General features: G+C 34.4%; 1 long non-coding RNA gene across 3 annotated transcripts in view; it reads left to right on the top strand.

Annotated features, from left to right (window-relative positions):
- The window catches only part of LOC132376356 (uncharacterized), a 1,138,994-nt gene that overhangs the window by 488,201 nt on the left and 629,811 nt on the right, over positions 1-20,982 (top strand). For all 3 annotated transcript variants that reach the window (XR_009506280.1, XR_009506281.1, XR_009506279.1), the window contains one exon: positions 16,609-16,690. This is a non-coding gene — a long non-coding RNA (uncharacterized LOC132376356). The remainder of the gene's footprint in view (positions 1-16,608; positions 16,691-20,982) is intronic.

The raw sequence follows: 20,982 nt of genomic DNA, 5'->3' as shown, positions 1-20,982 counted from the left end.
CATATCTTTCTTTTCTTAGAAATTACGAACATCCTATTCAAGTCATTATTCTAAGGATATAACTGTTGTACTCTACCATAGATACACCTGTAAAAATGGGGTGAATTTTCCCAGAGGTTTACTTTGAATACATCTATACCATTGTATTTGTTTGTTTGATTTCTTACTTTTTCTTAGACCATGAGTGTGCCTTAAAATTCCATTTCATTTGCTTGGTTGAATTTTGATTGATTACTCAATTAACTGATTTACTGGTAAGGTGGTTAAGAAAGGAGACTTTGGGATTAGAGCAGCCTGGTTTTGAATTCAGGCTCAGCAATTTACTAGCTGAGTAGCCTCTAAACCCTCAGTAAGCCTCACTTTTTTCATCCATAACATGGAGATACTAATAGTACCTATTTTGTTTGGCTTTTGTGATGATTAAATCAGAAAATATGACTAAAACCTTTTGAACTGTGTCTGACACATACTAAGGTAAATGTCAAAAATTACAGGTTTCATGTGCCTAGATAAGTGGATTTATAGATTTCATTACTCATTTAAATTAAACAAAGCTTGTAAAAGGAATATGTGACTTAAAAAGATTTTTGCAAAGAAAACACAAATCAAATACAGTATGAATAAAGAAAGCAGGAACAGTGTGTGAAAGAAGGTATAGGCAGAGTTGACATTTTATTCTTTTTCACCCATAGTACAATGTGAGATCAGTGATGACCTATCAGGTCTGACAAGAGGTTTGCCAAAGTAATTAGACATTGTTAAGAACTCTATCTGATATGTGATTTACATTCACTATCACAAGATTGAACATCACACTAAGTTTATTCTGAGCCTTGAGATCTTCGGTAATGATAGTATGATGCCATCTCAATTAACACATTTAAAAAGTAACCATCCAGGTTATGAAGACAAAACTCTACAACTTGCTCAGCTATTTTATAGTACTGTCATACTCAATATTGTGTTTGGTATTTTTGCCATAAACATCTTTGCCATAGACATCTTTGAGGCAGCATTTTTGCTGCATAACTAATTGGCCATAAGGCAATTTTACTGTAAAAGATAAAATAACAAAAAAAAAAGAAAAACTATAAAAGGAAACATGAAAAATTAATAACAAAATTAAAATGTGCAAAATACAAAATATTTGGGTACATTTAAAATGTGTGTAGATTCATAGCAATACTGCACAAGTAACTGGTTTCATTTTGTGGATTATACCTAAGCATTTGTATTCATTCATAGTATTATACAATTTTTTTTTCTTCTCGTTGACCTGTCTCCCCATTCAACACAATACTTTTTCTTTTTTCACTAAAATTTCTTCCTTCATTAAGAGAGGTATCAGCTTCCAAATACTAGGATGCGTATTTGTATCTGAGCTTTGTATTGCGTTGTGAAAGTCTCTACACTGTTGTTCGTTCTTGGCACATTGTCACATATCTGTTGATAGACATTCCAAAGTTCTATGGGAAATGTGGGTTCAACTCTGTGCCTTTGAGTCTCTCAGCAGCTTTCTCTTCCAATGTACTGTGTTTCAAAATAAGAAACCAACTCTTGTGGCAAATTTTCATTACCTGTCAGCTCCATAAAGCCATCAATAATGTCCCTAACTGGAAGAAACACTAATGCATTTCAACCAGTTGAAACCAAATTGTCAAACCAAACTGTCAACCATTTATTTTATCTGTCATGGCAAAATTGGCTTATGGCCAATTAGTTATGTGGCAAAAATGTTTATGGCAAAAATGCTTGTGGCAAAGATGCCTAGAGCAAATACACTTATGGCGAAAAGTACCTAGAACCACCTATATAGTACTTTATTTTTTCTGAACTTATTTTTTTTATATTTATTTAATTTATTTATTTATTTTTGGCTGCATTGGGTCTTAGTTGTGGCACATGGGATCTTCATTGCAGCATGTGGGATCTTTCGTTGTGGTGCGCAGGCTCAGTAGTTGAGGCGTGCAGGCTTAGTTGCCTTGTGCCTTGTGGGATCTTAGTTCCCCGACCAAGGATCAAACCTGAGTCCCCTCATTGGAAGGTGGATTCTTAACCAGGGAAGTACCATCTGAACTTAATAATGAGTATTTAGAAGCTCCTTTTGTTTTGTTTTATATTGTTTTTGATATCTACCTGCCAAGTATACTACCCTTTCTTTTGCCATCCCCACTGCAAGTACCAGAAAGCTGAGTACTCTCTTTCCCAGCCTCCCTCACAGCAAGAGGGAGCCATGTGTTCTTGTTACAACCAATGAGGTGTGAGAAAAAGTCTTTTGGGGCATCTGGTGATGCTCTCTTTCTGACATAAGCATGGCTGGTACTGTTCCTTCTCTCTGCCTCTTATCTTTGAATATAGTCTTATTATTTAGGATAGTGGCAGCAGTTAAAGCTAAGAGTCAGAAAGCACAGAGAGGAAAAAATAATGGTCTGATGATATCAGTGCAGAAAGATGGAACAGTTTGGTCCCTGCTGACATTGCTGAGCAGCTGCACTAACCAGGGACCAACATCTTCCTCTAGACATCTCCTCCTTATGACTTACCTGACTGTTACTCAAGCCAGTGTGTGTCAAGTGTTCCTTTTAATTTGTATGGATTTTGTAATGTGAGTTCAATCATTTTAACTATTCCTTTTATTATTTATGCCACACTCTGTTTCCCAAAATATTTGAAATGACTTATAATTATAAAGCAGAAAAAATAAGAATAAAATAGATAAAATCAGTTACTTAAAACTTAATATCAACAAAGGTAAGCTCTAATAGTTTCTCAGGGGAAGCATAGTTACTTTTGATCACTGATTTCTAAATAACATTTCTTATGTGGATCTTGATATGAGATAATATCTTCTGCAACCTTGCTACATGAACTACAATTAGGAATTTTACAGGGCTGCTTATTGTATGCATTCTTCTAAGGAGTGAGTCAGGGGCATCAAAAACCAACTTAATGATACGAACTATATTTGGGGCCAATAGAAGCCATATATGATATTCTCCAGAGAGGCATTTTAATCAGAAGCAGATTTTAACTTGTAGGGGAGGGAATACCTTTCAGCTTTTTCCCTGAACATCATAATTTCCTCAGTTTGGATTTTGATGGGCATGTAAGATCTGGGAGATAAACATTCCACTCTCTCATGGAGGCCAAGGGAGGAAATATTCTGTATTTCTGGTTCAGGGCAGATCAATATGTCTCATAAACAGTGAAACTGGTCATGTGTTTAGTACCCTATGAACAATACTTGAGGGTATATAAGAAGACTCATCACTGGATAGAAAACCATCACACTTTGCCTGAAGGTGGCCTCATGGGCACATATTTTCTTATGAGACAGTATTGGGCTCCTTGTAACACAGAAACTAGTAATAAATTAATCTTTAAAATTATTCCCCATATAAAATAGTCAAGATGATTTTGGCTGAAAATTTTTCAAAGTAGGTATTATCACTTACTCATCATAGCTATAGTACAAAAAACAAAAACAAAAACAAAAATTACACACACACACACACACACACACACACACATAAAAAGTCCTTATGTCATATTCTCATGCTTTGTCTGGTTTTGAGCAACATGGCTTCTATCTGAATCCACTAAAATGAACTCTCTGCAGAATATTAGAAAATTTAGATGTTCTCTATCAGATATAATAATTTTAGCATTAAAATATTTAATATGAAGCCATATTTTCTGACCGTGGTTTATTGGGTAGCCTTCAGTTTGTGACAAATTTTAAAATCAATGTATAAAAATCTTATTTTCATATTTTCTTAGAAGAAATGAGTTGAAGTATTTTCTTTATAAGGTACAGAATAAAGAGCACCTTCAGATGCTTTTTAGAATATGTACCTAAACTGAGAGGAATAAAGTTATATTTATTCTTAGTTACTACCTTAAGGCTAAGAATGGGAAGATAAGGTAAGCCAGACTTTTTATAGACCATAGACCGTGCCTGACTGTTTATTCTTGTCCGGAGGTATCTCTCTTTATATCAGAATTTAAAATTAATAGAAATCTAAAAAATTAATAGGATAAATATTTAGAGGACAAACTGAGAAAGATTTAAAAATATGTTTACTGAATTACGTTCCCCGTCCCCACCTCCAACCTCGGGCCTTTCTCCTATTTCTTAGAGACGTTAGGAAGGATACCCTGGCACTTTAACTGGTAAATGGACTAGTTTATGTTTTATTGTAAACATGCCCCCAAATTATTTCATTTCTCCTTCTACATTTTACTGAAACAACTACGTTAAAATATTAGCTATGCTTTTCATTCTCCTTCACTTACAGCAGGTTTTCTTCAAATAGCAGAATCCTCCTTTTCTTTCACAGTTCTGGTTTGTTTCCCAGGGCATCACCATTAGTGTCTGTGTTTATCTTCTTTATCAAAACTTAGACTATGAAGTCATTTTTGATAATTTCCTTTTAGCTTGGCCTCACAAAATCTATTATTCTGAAGCTAGGATAGCGTGCCACATTCCACCCCTGCCTGTGCTGCATAAGCACTTTGAATGATGACAGATCAGAGAAGATGGGCCTGAATGCATAAATATCATGACACGTAGTTAATGTTAGTTGATAAAAGTAGGCACACACAATTAAGAGAGCATGCTTGATAGAGCTAGGCAGTTTATTAAGGAGCTGAGTAGAACAACTGTGAGGAGTTACAAGGATTCATAAACTTCCTTTTGGCTCCTTGAATGTCACTGTCTTCGATTGCCTTCGCAGTCCCTGTATAAGGTTTGTCGCATGCATAATAATTTCCCTTTCCCCCGCCCCATCCTAGAACAGTTTTGCCTTTTCAACGAGTTACTGTTACCAACATTTAATAAGAAGGCTTTGCTGAGCTTTCTAATCGAAAACTTGCTTTTATCTTTCTTCATGAAAGAATTGAAATGGCTTCTTTCAGGTTGCTGTAGCCTCTGGGGAGATAAGGACCCTGCGGTTAACAGGATGAGAGATTTTTGTTTAGAAATTTTTATTTAGACAATGAAAAATGACCTCTGTAAACTCAAAGCTATCTTATTTTGGGGCTTTAGGCTTCTGGCAGATAAATCAATTGGGCCCTTGGGATAGCAAAGGAAAAACCTTTGCAGTAACTATGTCAGGGCAACGCAATAGCTTTGTTTTGAGTATGCAGTTGTGTTGAATGTAGAATGCACTTAAAAATAAATATCATTTTATTTTCTATTAAATATTCAGGATCTGGATTCTACTCTTTTCAGCTTTTGCAAAGAAATATTCATTTTTGTGATGCAAACTGGAGAAAGCAGACCTTTTTTGTGTATAAAATACGTGGCTATCGTTGGTATTTTGATTTTGACTTTTTAATTATTTACCTGTGCATTCTCTAATGGGAGACTGTTTTAAAATTTAGATTCTCAAAGTTACATTCTCATATTAAAAATCAGTATTATAAACTGCTTTTTTGTGGGTAAACAATTTCATTGTTACTTAAATAATACAATAGTAGTTTGTCTAAACTATGCTTTCTCAGATTGTCGCAACATTTTTCACACCTGTTCGTAGGCTCAAGGAGTTTTGCAGATCCTCACAGCATGAATTTGCACTGCATGTTCACTCTCTAAAGAAAGAGTGTTGCACTTGGCTGTGTGCTTTTTTACCTATGTCATGTAGAGTGCAGATTCAGGGTGAAAAGTTATGCAGAATAATCTGTAAATTTGACAGGGAAGCAAACCAGGAGGCAGATGCTCTACCAACATGCATACAGTTACTGTTATGAGTGTTCATCAGCCTAGTAAAGAAGCAATTTTGGAGGGGTTAATTTTTTTTTTTATTGTACACAAAACCTTCGTGCACATTTTGCAATGCCATTAAGATTATGATGCAAACCAGTAAAATGCATGGGACCAGATATTAAAGTATACTGGAATATAGAGGTGGAAAGTGATTTAGCAAATATCACAGTGGGAAGGACAGAAGTGAGATTAGGAAGATGACCAGGGAATATAAGAAAAAGTCATGCTCCCTCTTGTTTCTTTAACTTTAATTCTGTCTGACCATTTTGGAGGGGGTGGGTGGCAAACCGATGTGATCAACCTCTTCTGTCCTCACATTTTTAAAAACTTGTCTTTTCATTTTGATTCTCCTTGCATTCAAAGTTGATCAGTGTTAGGCTATGGTCAGAATTAATGGATAAATCATTATCTTATTTATTTTGACAGGTGCCTCTATTTAGGACTTTGAATAATATAAAAATATTAAACAGATATTGCTTAAATATCCATGATTTGGCCAGTGACTCTTGACAATGATCAAAGGTAGGATTTAATTTTAGGGCTTTTGGGACAGATAAATGACATTTGATTTCTGGTTTTCCTTTCCAAAAAGCAGAAGATGGGCATGACACCAATCTTAAAGTATTGTTCTTCTCAATACTCTGTAATAACCTATATGGGAAAAGAATCTAAAAAGAGTGGATCTGTGTATATGTATAACTGATTCACTTTGCTGTACAGCAGAAACTAACACAATGTTTTAAATCAACTATACTCCGATAAAAATTAAATAGAAAAAGAGTAAACGAGATGATACATACTGAGCACTTGCCTGTGCAGACACTATTTACATATATTCACTTACCTAATCTTTACGAGAGTCCTATGGGATATACATTACTATAATAATCCCAACGATATGGGAAACAGAGGCACAGAGAGGTTAATTTAACTGCTGGTAAGTGGCTGAACTGCTAATCCAGTCGAGATGCCTGTGCTCTTAACCCCTGCACTGTGGTCCTCTATGGCAGGTGTACACTGTACATTCAGTAAGTGTAGGAATCCTGCTGCTTCCCTTCACTGAATTCCCTTCATCTATTGACCAAAATATCTGTGATTACCTCCTGTGATTTTGATATTAAAGTGTTCAGATTATTAAAGAAACCTATATGTTTACATTTAAATATCTAATTAAGTTATTAGACCAAAGCATGTATCTTTATACCCTTTTCTTTAAAATAATACACTGCATCAGAGAATTCAGTTCAATAAATTATCAACATTTACCATGTCCCTAATGTCACACAGTCTACAGTTGATTAAGACTAAGTTAGATATCTCAGGGTCTTTATTCATAAGCATCGTAAAAAGCATGGAAAGAATAAATTTACTTAAAACCAATGAAAAATAATTTAAAGTATTATTCTCAATTGATAAATAAAATCAGTTTGGCTATATGGTACAGATAATAAATCCCATGAGCCATCAGACTTAAAGATAGTATATTTAGTTATAATCATTAATAAATACTTCATGGAAAAATCTTTTAAGTTTACTAGACATTATCTGAAAATTTGGTTCTCCATACACACTAGAAATGACATAAATGATCAATTATATTTATAAGCTATTCATGGGATCCATGCTTATAAATCATCACTCATCCCAATATCTGACTTCTTGTTTTTCAACTTTCTGAAAAATAGTTGTAAATCTAGAGATGGGCTGCCCAAAGCTACAAAACAGTTGCAATAATCCCAAAGCCCATTTACTAAATGTCCATATGTGCTACTGTAAGGTGGTCCCCAGGCCCTTACTCAGGACTGGTTTTTATGTTTAGTTATGTTTCCAAGGTGATTGCAGATTCAAAATATCAAATGAGAAAGAAAAAAGAGGACTCTTTTAGGGGCACATAGATGACACTACAAAGTCCTGTACACTTTAAGTAGTGCTTAGCTCGCTGTCTCCTACAGTAGTTGATATCCTTAAACATGTGTTGAGTAAAGTGGCAGTAGGGAAAGAGAAATCAAATTGCAAAAGTACAGAAGTAGAATTGCATGAGAGTCTATGATTGTTTATTATAGGAGCCAGTACAACATTTTAAAGCTCTTTGAGACATTACTTTACAGTATTTCATGCTTATAATAATGAGATTTCCTTGTCAATTAAGGTTAACTCATGTTCTAAATCCTGTGTTTAAAGTATCAGACTAATGTATCAAATTATTTGAAAATATCTTAGTTAAAGATCTTTAAATTTTAAAAAATTGCACAAGAATTGTATAAGCCAACAAAAGGAGATAGAAAATAATTAAAAGAGAGAGGTAAAGGTGAACATCAAAATAAATAGTAACTGGTGACATAGTAATCACTACAGTAAGATAAGTGGGAGCTGCAGTCAAGGTCCCAACCAGAAATAGATGGCACATCTGTCTGGATAAATTGAAAATTGTTATTTGCAAGGGACCATTTACAAATGTGTGGATAGGGTGAAGGGGAAACCCAAAAGATGGAGTTGGTAAAAAAAAAATAGAGCTGTTATCACTTCAGTCGCAAAGGGAGGAGAGGTGGCAGTTACCAAAATCCAGAAAGAGATATTACCTTGAAAGTAATAGTTGAGGAACATAGCCAACTGAGAAGACCTGGCAAGGGAGAACACAGGGCAATAAATATCCTGACCTCACTCTCCTCCATCCTTTCAATGTGTCGCTGGTGCTCCCCATTGGCAGAATCCAACTGTAAGCTGGAAGGCAAGGAAAATTGTTGATGGAGTCCGTGTGGGTCAGCCTCTCATGGCAGAGAGCAGAGTGGAGAGTGATTCTGGAGATATCAATGGAAAATACCTGGCATTATGAGCGAAAGTGAAGTAATGTCTCAAAGACCAAAGCACTGAGCATTAGGTAGGATGCCATTAAAATTGTTGGTGAAACTTAAGAAGTGGAAAAATTGAATATTTTGAAATATGATTAAAACTTTGGGAAATAAATAGTGTGAAAAACACCCAAAGGAAATGTGGAGTTCTCTAAGCAAAGATGAAGATACAGTTGTGTGTGTGTGTGTGTGTGCACGCACGCACGCGTGCACCTGTGTGGAGAGAGAGCGAGAGAGAGGGAAAAGACTACAGGCTAGGGGATATTGATTTGGAAACAAAGCTCCTATTAAAGTTTTAGTTCTTTGAGAGCAGACACCCTGTTGTATTCTACTTTGTAATCCATGTTTGAACCCAAAGCCTGGATTAGGGTGAAACCAGTGAAATGCAAAATGTAAACAAGCACCAAATACTCAATAATCAAGATAAATATTTGAATACCATGTTTAAAGAATGCAAAAAAAAGCACACTATGAACGAAATATCACATTTTAAAAGAAATACAGATTTCTGTTTCTTTTCACTACCCTGCATTATTGTATGACCAGTGGTTTCCAATCCTCTGCAATTCTCCAGCCTGGCAAGTGCCACAACCCACACTGGTTAGGTTTATAAGGTTTGAACATGGCATAGAAACAGATTGAGCAATGCAGGGCTTTTTATATATAATCATGGTTTTGATTGCAGAGTTATATTGACTTTTTCCACTAAGTCAAAATACAGGATGATATTTGATAAGTGTGTACAAGGGTGCACATGTTTCTTTTTGTCTGAAGCTCCAATGTGACTCGGCACGGGACTGCTGAACACTGTTCCTAATACATAGCTGATAATTGATGTTTATTGAATGAAAGAATGATCAAATGAATTAATGTGATCATTTCCTTCTCCAAATATGTATTACTAAGATTCGTTGTCTCTTCCAGTTCATATTTTTTTTCTTATTGCTGCATAACTTATGGCCTTTCTCTATCTGACATTCTTCCTGTAAGTTGCAAGGGCAGTTTTAGGGGCATGAATAGGGACATATGGATACTCAAAGAGGGCTGTTGTAAAAATCTCATGAATAATCCACTAGGTAAAAATGTTATAATAGTTTACTAACATTGCTGGAATTTTGTTGTTTTTCCATTTCCTTCACTACTTCTATACCTAGAATCTTTTTTTTTAATTGAAGTATAGTTGATGTACAATATTACATAAGTTGAAGATGTATAATGTAGTGATTCACAATTTTTAAAGGTTTTACGTCATTTATAGTTATTATAAAATATTGGCTTATTCCCTGTGTTGTTCAATGTATCTTTGTAGCTTATTTTATACATAATAGTTTGTACTTCTTAATCCCCTACGCCTATATTGCCCCTCCCCACCTTTCCTTTCCCCACTGGTAATTACTGGTTTGTTCTGTGAGTCTGTTTATTTTTTGTTGTATTCACTAGTTTGTTGTATTTTTTTAGGTTCTACATCTAAGTGATATCATACAGTATTTGTCCTTCTCTGTCTGACTTATTTCACTTAGCATAATACCCTCCAAGTCCAACCATGTTGTTGCAAATTTCACTCTTTTTTTATGGCTGAGTTGTATTCCATTGTATATATATACCACATCTTCTTTATCCAGTCCTCTGTTGATGGACAGTTAGGTTATTTCCATACCTTAGCAATTGTAAATAATGCTGCTGTGAACATTGGGGTGCATGTATCTTTTCGAATTAGTGTTTTTGATTTTTTTGGATATATGTCCAGGAGTGGAGTTGCTGGGTCATATGGTAGTCCTATTTTTAGTTCTTTGAGAAACTTCCATACCGTTTTACACAGTGCCACCAACAGTGTATGAGGCTTTCCTTTCCTCCACATCCTGGCCAACATTTGTTATTTGTGTTCTTTTTGATGATAGCCATTCTGACAGTTGTGAGATGATATCTCATTGTGGTTTTGATTTGCATTTCCCTGATGATTACAGATGTTGAGCATCTTTTCATGTACCTGTTGGTCAGCTGTATGTCTTCTTTGGAAAAATGTCTATTCAGGTCTTCTGCCCATTTTTTAATCGGGTTTTTTTTTTTTTTAATGTTGAGTTGTATGAGCTATTTACATATTTTGGATATTAACCCCTTATCAGTCATATAATTTGCAAATATTTTCTCCCATTCTGTAGGTTGTTTTTTCATTTTGTTTATGGTTTCCTTTGCTGGGCAAAAGCTTTTAAGTTTAATTAGGTCCCATTTGTTTATTTTTGCTTTTCTTCCTTTGCCTTAGGACAGAACCAAAAAACTATTGCTATGATTTATGTCAAAGAGTATTTATTCTATACCTAGAATCTTCCTCAGTTTCTTATCAATCCTATTTAAAGCACACTTTTCACACTGAATTTTATTAAACTTTCTATATAATCAGATTGCAGTATCAGAAAACTTTAGATTCGCAACATTCTAAATTGTCATCTATTCTTAATTTTCCCTCCAATTATTTTCAAGTTTGTTTTTAATTTATTTTATATTCTCTCTTGTTTGGAATTATATATATCTTAAAACTGTGTACATTTAAAAATTCTCTGCAGTACCTAGCAGATCAGGGCACAATAAATGTTAATTAATTAGAACTATCACAGTAGTAATTATGTAGCAATTTAACTTTCTCACTGCTTTGATCACATACCCTTCCTTAAGACCCCACTGGAATAATACTGATTTTTACAACAAACAAAATTTCTTATCCTTGAAATCCTTTCTTTTTGGTCTCTAATGTCTCCCATTATTGTTTTGTTAGACATAGCTGACGTGAAGAGAGACTCTGAGGCATTATTTATCTTTTCCATAACTAGTATCTGAAAAATACAAAGGTGAAAGTTGACATAGGAAACTTTTATTTAAGTTCCAGATCATATAAATGCATGTGGTCAAGATTCATTTTTCAGTTTTGGGCATGATTATGTGGGATGCTGATTATGTGAGTAAATAAGAAGCAGTGTCCTTCAAGTCTTATATATTACTTATGATATTATTTTTAAAAATATTTTTTCATGAGAATACTGTACTTGATCTTCAAGTTGTCCATTTGTCGGGACCAGTTCACTTACTGGTCCACTTCCACATAACTCATGTTTTACTGTCATAGACTGATGTGACACAGTGTAATAGAATATGATGCATTGCCTGAATTTAAAGGAACATGGATTATTTCTGGATCTGCCGTGCAGCATGAGATCTGTATCACATTTGAAACAAAGCTAACCAAGCAGACAGAGCAGAAAGATATCTATAGCATTCATTAATCAGGGTAGAGTGTGTATATATATATATATATATATATATATATATATATATATATATATATATATATATATTTTCAGCATCTTACTCTATTTGCTTGGTATATTTTAAGCCTGAAACAGAACAAAAATAGCCTTAGTGACCATGCACATTGCTTCTTACATGATTGTCCTTAGAGAATTATCCCCTAAAAAAGCCAAAGCAATTCAGTTTGGTTGAAAATTGTTAAATAGCTTACATTAAATATATTTATTTATTCCATCTTTTCTCACTGGGGGATCATTAAATATTTTGCAATGTATGCATTTTGATCTATATATAAATATATGACTATTAGCCCTGAACTATACTACTGTCTGCCATTTAAAGCCAATTAAATTCAAAATATTTTAAAGCATGTAGTTTGTAAGAACTGCAAATATCAAATTATTTCAGATGTGAACTAAGGAGCATAAACAGCATGATAGAATCAACTAAAAGATGCATCTTCACTCTTATAGAAGAGCTTAGTTTTGGGTGAGATTTTAGAAACTCTTTGAGGCAGGATTGCCACACATGCTTTAAAGAAGGCAATTTATATCTGTCTCTACTCTGTGGGGTATATTAAGCATTCCCAAGCTCTTTTCACATAAGTTTATTCTGTCTTTCCTGGGATTTTAGCATCTAAAATCCTTGAAGTAGAGCCACTACCTTTTTCCTCTATTCAAATTACTTATTCACCCAGGTCAGAGAGGTAAGAACTACTAGGGATCAGACTGGCATATGTGTTTACCCCATCTGGCCCCATTATGGAATTAAGAGGTAAAATGCCTCTAGCCTTTCTGGAATTAGACATCTATAACACAAATGCCATCCTTATCCAGAATTTCATTAATACTTTTCTCTGCTTCTTGATTTTCCCTCTTTCTTTTTTATCATCCAGATGCCCTCCCTCTTGACTTCCCTCACAGCCATACCTCCATGTCTCTGAGATAATTATTCAGGCCTCTGGTTATCATTTGAACAAAAACACAAAATTAAATGAAATTCTTATACAGAGCTTCTGACCACAGTAGAATAACTGCTATATTCATAGTATATATACAATAAATAGTTGATGACTAATTGATCAATACGTGTATGTGTATATTGCATTGGAAAAAGATTGTAAATGGATATAACATAATTAGATTCATGATCTCTGAAAATAGTAATTAATGATGTTTTAGATTATCAGATTGCGTACCAAGTTCTGCCATGAAATTTTAGTGCCCAGACTTGCATTTGTAATTTGCATTTCTTTTCTTTTTTCATATGAAGTTATGATTTGCTATATGAACAAATTCTGCATTAATTCAAATGAAAAAACGTTGGGGGAAATTGAATCCACATACGCTCATGGAGTGCAAACCTCTGGATCAGAGAAGTCTGCTCTGTGTTAATATAAACATATTCAGTTAAATAACAGATGACGTTGAGTAGATTCATCTTTAGGTGTGAAGTTTTAAAGATAGTAAAGTAATAAATACACAATGAAAAATTTATTTCTCATTCTAATGTCTAGCAATAACTAGATTGGGTATCTATTTAAAGTAGAGGTTAATAACAACAATATGAACATTTTATTCAAGGGAAAAATACAACTCTAAAGAGCCATCAAACAATACCTTGTTAAAATTGGCAGGATCATGATTAAATAGGAGATTTGGTTCTGTTGAACTAGCCAAACACTGAAGTCACTAATAAATCTCACTTTGTACAACATATTATATTAACAGGAATTCTCTGAATTAAAATGTTAAACTCAAAATACAAAGTCATATTACATACAGAACTGGCCCTGTGCCTACTTCTTTCTACAATTAACTCAACATTAGACCTTGACCAAGGGATATACAAGAACATATACTGTTGCAGTTCAGGGAAAACAGAGGTTTAGTGGCTCTGATGCCATTGTTGGCTTCAAGAAGAAAGTGGAACATGGCTTGATCCTTGCCATAGATCAGAAGTTTGCATCCTTTCAAAATTCATATGTTGAAACCTAATGCCTAACGTAATGGTATTAGGAGGTAGGGCCTTTGAAAGGGGCTTAGGTCTTGATGACGGAGCCCTCATGAATGGGATCAGTGCCCTTATAAAAGAGATCCTGGAGAGCTAGCTTTCACCTTCTTCTGTGTGAAGGCACAGAGAAGACACCATCTTTTAACCAGGAAGTGGGCTCTAACCAGACACCCACTCTGCCAGCACCTTGATCTTGGACTTTCTAGCCTGTTTGTTTAATTACCTAACATTTCTTCACTTCTCTTTTCTCCTTCCTTTCTCTCATTTCACTTTTATTTTCTCTATGAAAACATTGAAGTGTTTATAATTACAAGTCCTCTATTTATTTTATCTTCCTTCAGTTCACTCATGTGAATTTTCCAAATAAATATTTATGTCGTCTTTGGAAATGTTTGGTGTTTTAGAAATGGAATAAAAAAGGACAACTGATAGAGAGCATGTGTTTCTTTTATTAGTAGACTAATGCTAGACCTAATATTTATCATTGCTTATGTGACTCTTTTATATATTTAAAATACAAAACAGAAACAGACTCACAGACTTAGAGAATGAATTTATGGTTACCAGGGGGGAAGGATGAGGAGGAGGGATAGATTGGGAGTTTGGGATTGACATGTACACACTGCTATATTTAAAATAGATAACCAAAAGGACCTACTGTATAGCAAAGGGAACTCTGCTCAGTACTCTGTAATAACCTAAATGGGAAAAGAATTTGAAAAAGAATAAATACATATATATGTTTAACTGAATCACTTTGCTGTACACCTGAAACTAACACAACATTGTTAATCAACTATACTCCAATATAAAATGAAAATTAAAAAAATAAATAAAATGCCAAAATATAAAAAATGCCTTATATGTATAAGGCATATACATAATTTTAAGTTAAATAGATTTCATTTAACATTTTAACTTAATTTAATAAATGAAAATATTGATTTTCACACTTCATGAGATAGTAGTTCTATTCTAATGTTCATAGAATTCTATAAAAATGCAGATAGAAGAAATTGCATCTTACTTTAATGTTCTCCCAGTGAAGTCATCCTATGCTACCGAATATACTTGAGAACACCAACTTGCTAAAAATTTTAAAGATAGCCTCCTTCTAGCAACAAGAATTTCTTCAGAAGTAGAACCTTTTCCAAACATATTAATATTTTCAAAAAGATGATAACCCTGTCAGGGATTAGACTGTCTCCAGGGTTAAAACCATAATCTGGTAAATAATTTCAACAGAGGACTTCTCTTCTCCTGGAATAGAAAACCTTCTCATCAGGGAATCCCACAGATATTCATTTCTTCAAAGACAGGACCTTTAAAACATGTTAGAATCTTCAAAGTGGGAAGTATGCCACCCCTAAGCAAAATGAAGTCTTTTAAAGTAGAAGCCCAACAGCATTATAAAGACTCTGAAGGAAAACTCCCAAAGCTCTGTAAAATACTGCTTCTAGTACCCAACTCTCAGATTATCATTTTAAGATGTTATGCAGATGGTATGAAATCTACTTTAAAAAAATAGACTATTTCTTAGTGCAGTTTTAGGTTCATAGTAAAACTGAGCACAATGTACAGAGAGATTCCGTACACTCTTCGCCCTCTACATATGCACGGCCTCCCCTACTATCAACATCACTCACCAGAATACTACTTTTGTTATAGTTGATGCACCTACATTGGCACATCATTATTACCCAAAGTCCATAGCTTACATTAGGGTTCGCTCTTGGTGTTGTGCATTCTATGAGTTTGGACACATGTGAAATGTATCAACAATTGTAGTATTATAGAGCAGCTTCACTGCTCTAAAAGTCCTCTGTGCTCTGCCTCTTCATCCTTCTCTTCCCCCTAACCAATGTAACCACTGATCTTTTTACTGTCTCCATAGTTTTGCCATTTCCAGAATGTCCTTTAGTTGGAATCATACAGCACATATTCTTTCCAAATGGGCTTTTTTTCAGTTAGTAATAGGAATTTAAGCTTCCTCCATATCTTTTCATGGCTTGATAGCTCATTTCTTTTTAGCGCTGAATAGTATTCTATTATCTGGATGTACCACAGTACCAATCTATTCTTCTACTAAAGGGCCACTTAGTAGATTCCAAGTTTTGACTATTATGAATTATGCTTCCAAGTTTTGGCAATTACGAATAATGCTGCTATAAGCATCTGCATGCAGGACAAGTTTTCAACTCTTTTGGGTAAATACCAGGGAGCATAATTGCTGGACAGTATGGTAAGATTACATTTAGTTTTGTAAGACATTGCTAAACTAACTTCCAAGGCGGCTCTATAATTTTGTATTCCCACTAGCAATGAATGAGAGTTCCTATTGCTCTACATCTTCGCCAGCATTTGGTGCTGTCAGTGTTCTGGCATTTGATAATTCTAATAGGTGTGTAGTTGTATCTCTTTGTTGTTTAAATTTGCATTTCCATGATGACATAGTATGTGGAGCATATTTTAATATTCTTATTTGCATCTGTATATCTTCTTTGGTGTGGTGTCTGTTCAAGCCTTTGTCCCACTTTTTAACTGGGTTGTTTGTTTTCTTATTGTTGAATTTAAAGGGATTTTTGTATATTTTTAAAAACAGTCCTTTATCAGAAATGTCTTTTGCAAATGTTTTCTCCTAATCTGTGGCTTTTTTTTTTTTTTTAATTCTCTTGACAGTGTTTTTGCAGAGCAGAAATTTTTAATGTTAATGAAGTCCAGCTCGTCAATTCTTTCTTCCATGGATCATGACTTTGGTGTTGTAAGTAAAAAGTCATTACCATACCTAAGGTCATCTAGATTTTCTTTTGTGCTATTTTCTAGGAGTTTTATAGTTTTGCAGTTTACACTTAGGTCCATGATACATTTTGAGTTAATTTTTTTTTTACTCTTTTTAAAAAAAAAATTTTTTAATTTTTTTATTTTTTAACATATTTATTAGAGTATAATTGCTTTACAATGGTGTGTCTGTTTCTGCTCTATAACAAAGTGAATCAGTTTTACGTATACATATGTCCCCACATCTCCTCCCTCTTGCATCTCCCTCCCACCCTCCCTATCCCACCCCTCTAGGTGGTCACAGAGCACGAACTGATCTCCCTGTGCTATGCGGCTGCTTCCCACTAGCTATCTATTTTACGTTTGGTAGTGTATATATGTCCATGCCACTCTCTCACTTCGTCCCAGCTTACCCCTCCCCCTCCCCATATCCTCAAGTCCATTCTCTAGTAGGTCTGCATCTTTCTTCCCGTCTTGCCCCTAGGTTCTTCTGACCATTTTCTTTTCTTTTTTTTTTTTTTTTTTAGATTCCATATATATGTGTTAGCATATAGTATTTGTTTTTCTCTTTCTGACTTACTTCATTCTGTATGAATAAATTTTTTTCAATAATGTTAAGTTCTGTGTCCAGATTTTTTTTTTTTGCATATAGATGTCTAATTATTCCAGCCTCATTTAACAAAAAAATTATCTTTACACCATTGAATTATCTTTGTTTCTTTGGCAAAGTTTAGTTGACTGTGTTTATGTGGATCTATTTCTGGACTTTCTATTCTGTTCCACTGATCTATTTGTCTATCCTTTTGCCAACACCACACTGTCTTGATTAATGTAGCTTTATTGTAAATCTTGAACTCTGGACTGTCAGTCCTCCACCTTCAATATTGTGTTGGCTTTTCTGGGTCTTTTGCTTTTCCATATACAATTTAAGATCAGTTTGTTGATATTCACAAAATAACTTGCTGGGATGAGACTGCACTGAATATATAGACCAAGTTGGGAATAATTGACATATTTACATGCAATCTACTTTTAAAATGTTCCCATTTGACTTGAACCATTTTAACTGGTAAGTAAAATATGGTAAGATCTAGTTATCAAGAAAATAAGATTGGTCTCAAAAGCTTAGTATCTATATTCCTTTAACTCTAATACAAGGATCTGGTAAAATAACAAATGAATGGTGAACAGACCCTGTGGATTTGAATTGTGTAAGGGCAGTTTTCCCTCACTGCATGTTATTTGTGATCTAGAGGAGGAGCCTACAAATCAGAACAATTTGTTTGATAACAAATAAATCACCTGAACTGCTATGCTTTTCTCTTTAGGAAAAAAGTTTTATCTACTTCCCTTACCTGATAGAGCTGTTGTGAGACTGAGTTAATATTAGGGAAACTGTGAAAAGTAATGAGTGCTAAGCTGTAATCACCATGGTCATCAACATTGCCAATTGCCTCTGTTTTCCACTTCAGAAGTTTATATGTAACTGAAGAATATATTTTTTGTCTAAATTTGAAATTTGATTGGGTTATGAGAGTTTTGGATATAAACTGGTATTATGATTACAAATAAATTTAATGTCTAAGAATAGCTACTGAAATCCTTAGATGTTAGGGCAGAGTACAGAAAATGTTTAAAGTAATTTTTGCTTTTTATCATTTACTGTTTTATTATTTATTACTTATATGTTTACTTTTTATTATTATACATAATAATAAAGTCTAAGTATGTTTATAATAGAAAATATAATTTGAATTCTATTTCTAGTATTCTATTTCTAAAAAGATATGAAAAGCTGATTCAGAATATATTAAATTTAAGATTATGGGGATCAGGAGCAGGAAGTGGGTTAGGTTAATCCTCTTTTCTCTGCTTCAATTACTTGTTTTCCCAAGGTGGTGACTCCATTCTATATTTGAACGAGGACTAAAATATGTGTGTGTGTGTCTGTCTGTCTGTAAGACTTGAATATATGATAGAATAGAACTCAGTATAATACATGATAACGATTTATATTACCAATTAAAATGTACATATGGTTAGAAGATACCATACAAAAAATAGAATAGATTTGATTTTCTGAATTGAGATTGTGATTACAAAGGTTTTGGGTTAACTGATGTCACGTTTTACTTTCTGTATCTTATTCATAATCAACCAAAGCCATTTCACAAATCTTTGTAGTTCCATATTTCAAGATAGCCTTCTACCTAGTAACAAATTCAGTTAAACATTCTCAACTCTTTAGCTCTATAATTTTGGGCAACTTGATTTTTTGAACTCTCAACACTTCTGGTTAGAATACTGAGAATTGTGTTTTTCCCAGAAACAGGCTGTCTTAGTATTGTTGCCTTGTCAGCCATTGAGTGGGAGCAGCCTGTGGGAAGCGCAGCTTCACTGCAAACCCTGCGCCTGAGATGGGCGCCAAGGCCAAAGGTCAATTATCCTTAGTTGCAGTTGTGAGAGATCTCAAAAGCATGTTTTTATGGCCACAATAGTGGATGAGAGCTATTTTATTGTTAGAGGAACTACTAGGGCCAAAAAAGTGAAAGTATCAAATGAAATCCAAAGTATTTAAGCACATGATTTCTGGGGAGTTTTGGGTGGTTTCAAGCTTGTTGTCTCTTTTCAATCTCACAAGAACCCTAAGGAACAAATCTTAGTATCCTTATATTAAATATATAAAAACTGAAGTTTAGATGACTGACATCATCTTGATTTTAAGGACATGCTTGAACAGTATATGATGCTATATCTAACTCAGTTGCTAAGTGGAGGCCTTGCTTTGGTTGTAGAAAATATGTTTTGTGTTGAAGAAAATGATATAAGAATCAGAAATCATAAGGTAATCCTCCTTTATTCAGTTTTTAAAAGGTTGTAGCAAGCATTCTGATTCTTAGGAATTTAGAGAAAACAACAGTTGCAACATTTAGAATAACTAACCACAGACATTTCTGTCTATTCTGCAGGCTCCCCCGTGTTGGCTTAATTGCAATGTCAAAAGTCACATGCTTTTGAACTTTAATTTTCTCATTCCAAATAAGAGGAATCTGGCATCTTTTTGTGATCCTAGTCAGGTCACAAAATTTACACCAGCAAACTTCTTCTGCTATTGAGTCTTTCTGGCTTAATGGAAAATTTGAGGGAAGCACGTGTGAGATGCTATGAGTCCCATAGAAATAAAATAAATTGTCTGAATAATCCCGGTTTTCTGTTTCAAATTAAATTGCTCACCATTAAAATAAGATCTTGGGTTATATCTGTCTCTATTTACTATTAAGAATTAACACCAGGAAAAAACTTTAAATATTTTAAAACAATTCATTTAAAATAACAATACTAAACCCATTACATGCTAACATAAACAACATTTTTATGAAAAATAACTCCCAAACAAAAAGAACTAAGGGAGAAGAATGACATTATTTTATACTTTTGCAAATCTCTTTAATGTCTAAGTTAATAGACAGTAGTCAATTCTTACATCTGTATCTTCATCTGCTGCAATTCATTCTTATGATTGAAGTACGTGAAGAAAATATGGCCTCATGCAGATACCTAGTTGTCATCACATAAAATTGTATGTATTCTTTGATACTACACCAAAACTCAGCAAGTGGTTCTTCTGAAGATTAGTGTGTGAAATCTGAAATCATATCAATATACTTTTTTTTTTTAAATTTATTTATTTATGGCTGTGTTGGGTCTTCGTTTCTGTGCGAGGGCTTTCTCTAGTTGTGGCAAGTGGGGGCCACTCTTCATGGCGGTGCGCGGGCCTCTCACTGTCGCGGCCTCTCTTGTTGCGGAGCACAGGCTCCAGACGCACAGGCTCAGTAGTTGTGGCTCACGGGCCCAGTTGCTCTGCGGCATGTGGGATCCTCCCAGACCAGGGCTCGAACCCGTGTCCCCTGCATTAGCAGGCAGATTCTCAACCACTGCGCCACCAGGGAAGCCCCTCAATATACTTTTGATACTTTGTTACATTAAAATCCTCTAGTTTATTATGCACTCTGAATGGGTCTTTTACTGGTGCATAATTTTACCCATGCATGTATGTAACACATACATTGGTCATTCAGAAAATATTAGTTCATGGAATTATGCATATCTTCCAAATATCAAAACATCACATTTGTCAATATCACCACCAATTTCCTCAGAAAAATCTTAAGTATTGTGAGGCTCAAATTTTATCACTGGCAGCAAATTCTTGTGGTTTCTTCTGACGGATTTACTTCAATCATTTTTGATAAAATACCTGCCAAATATTCATGT

The sequence above is a fragment of the Balaenoptera ricei genome, chromosome 12, assembly GCF_028023285.1.
Source record: "Balaenoptera ricei isolate mBalRic1 chromosome 12, mBalRic1.hap2, whole genome shotgun sequence".
Lineage (NCBI taxonomy): Eukaryota > Metazoa > Chordata > Mammalia > Artiodactyla > Balaenopteridae > Balaenoptera > Balaenoptera ricei.
This window is presented reverse-complemented; position numbering and strand designations above follow the sequence as displayed.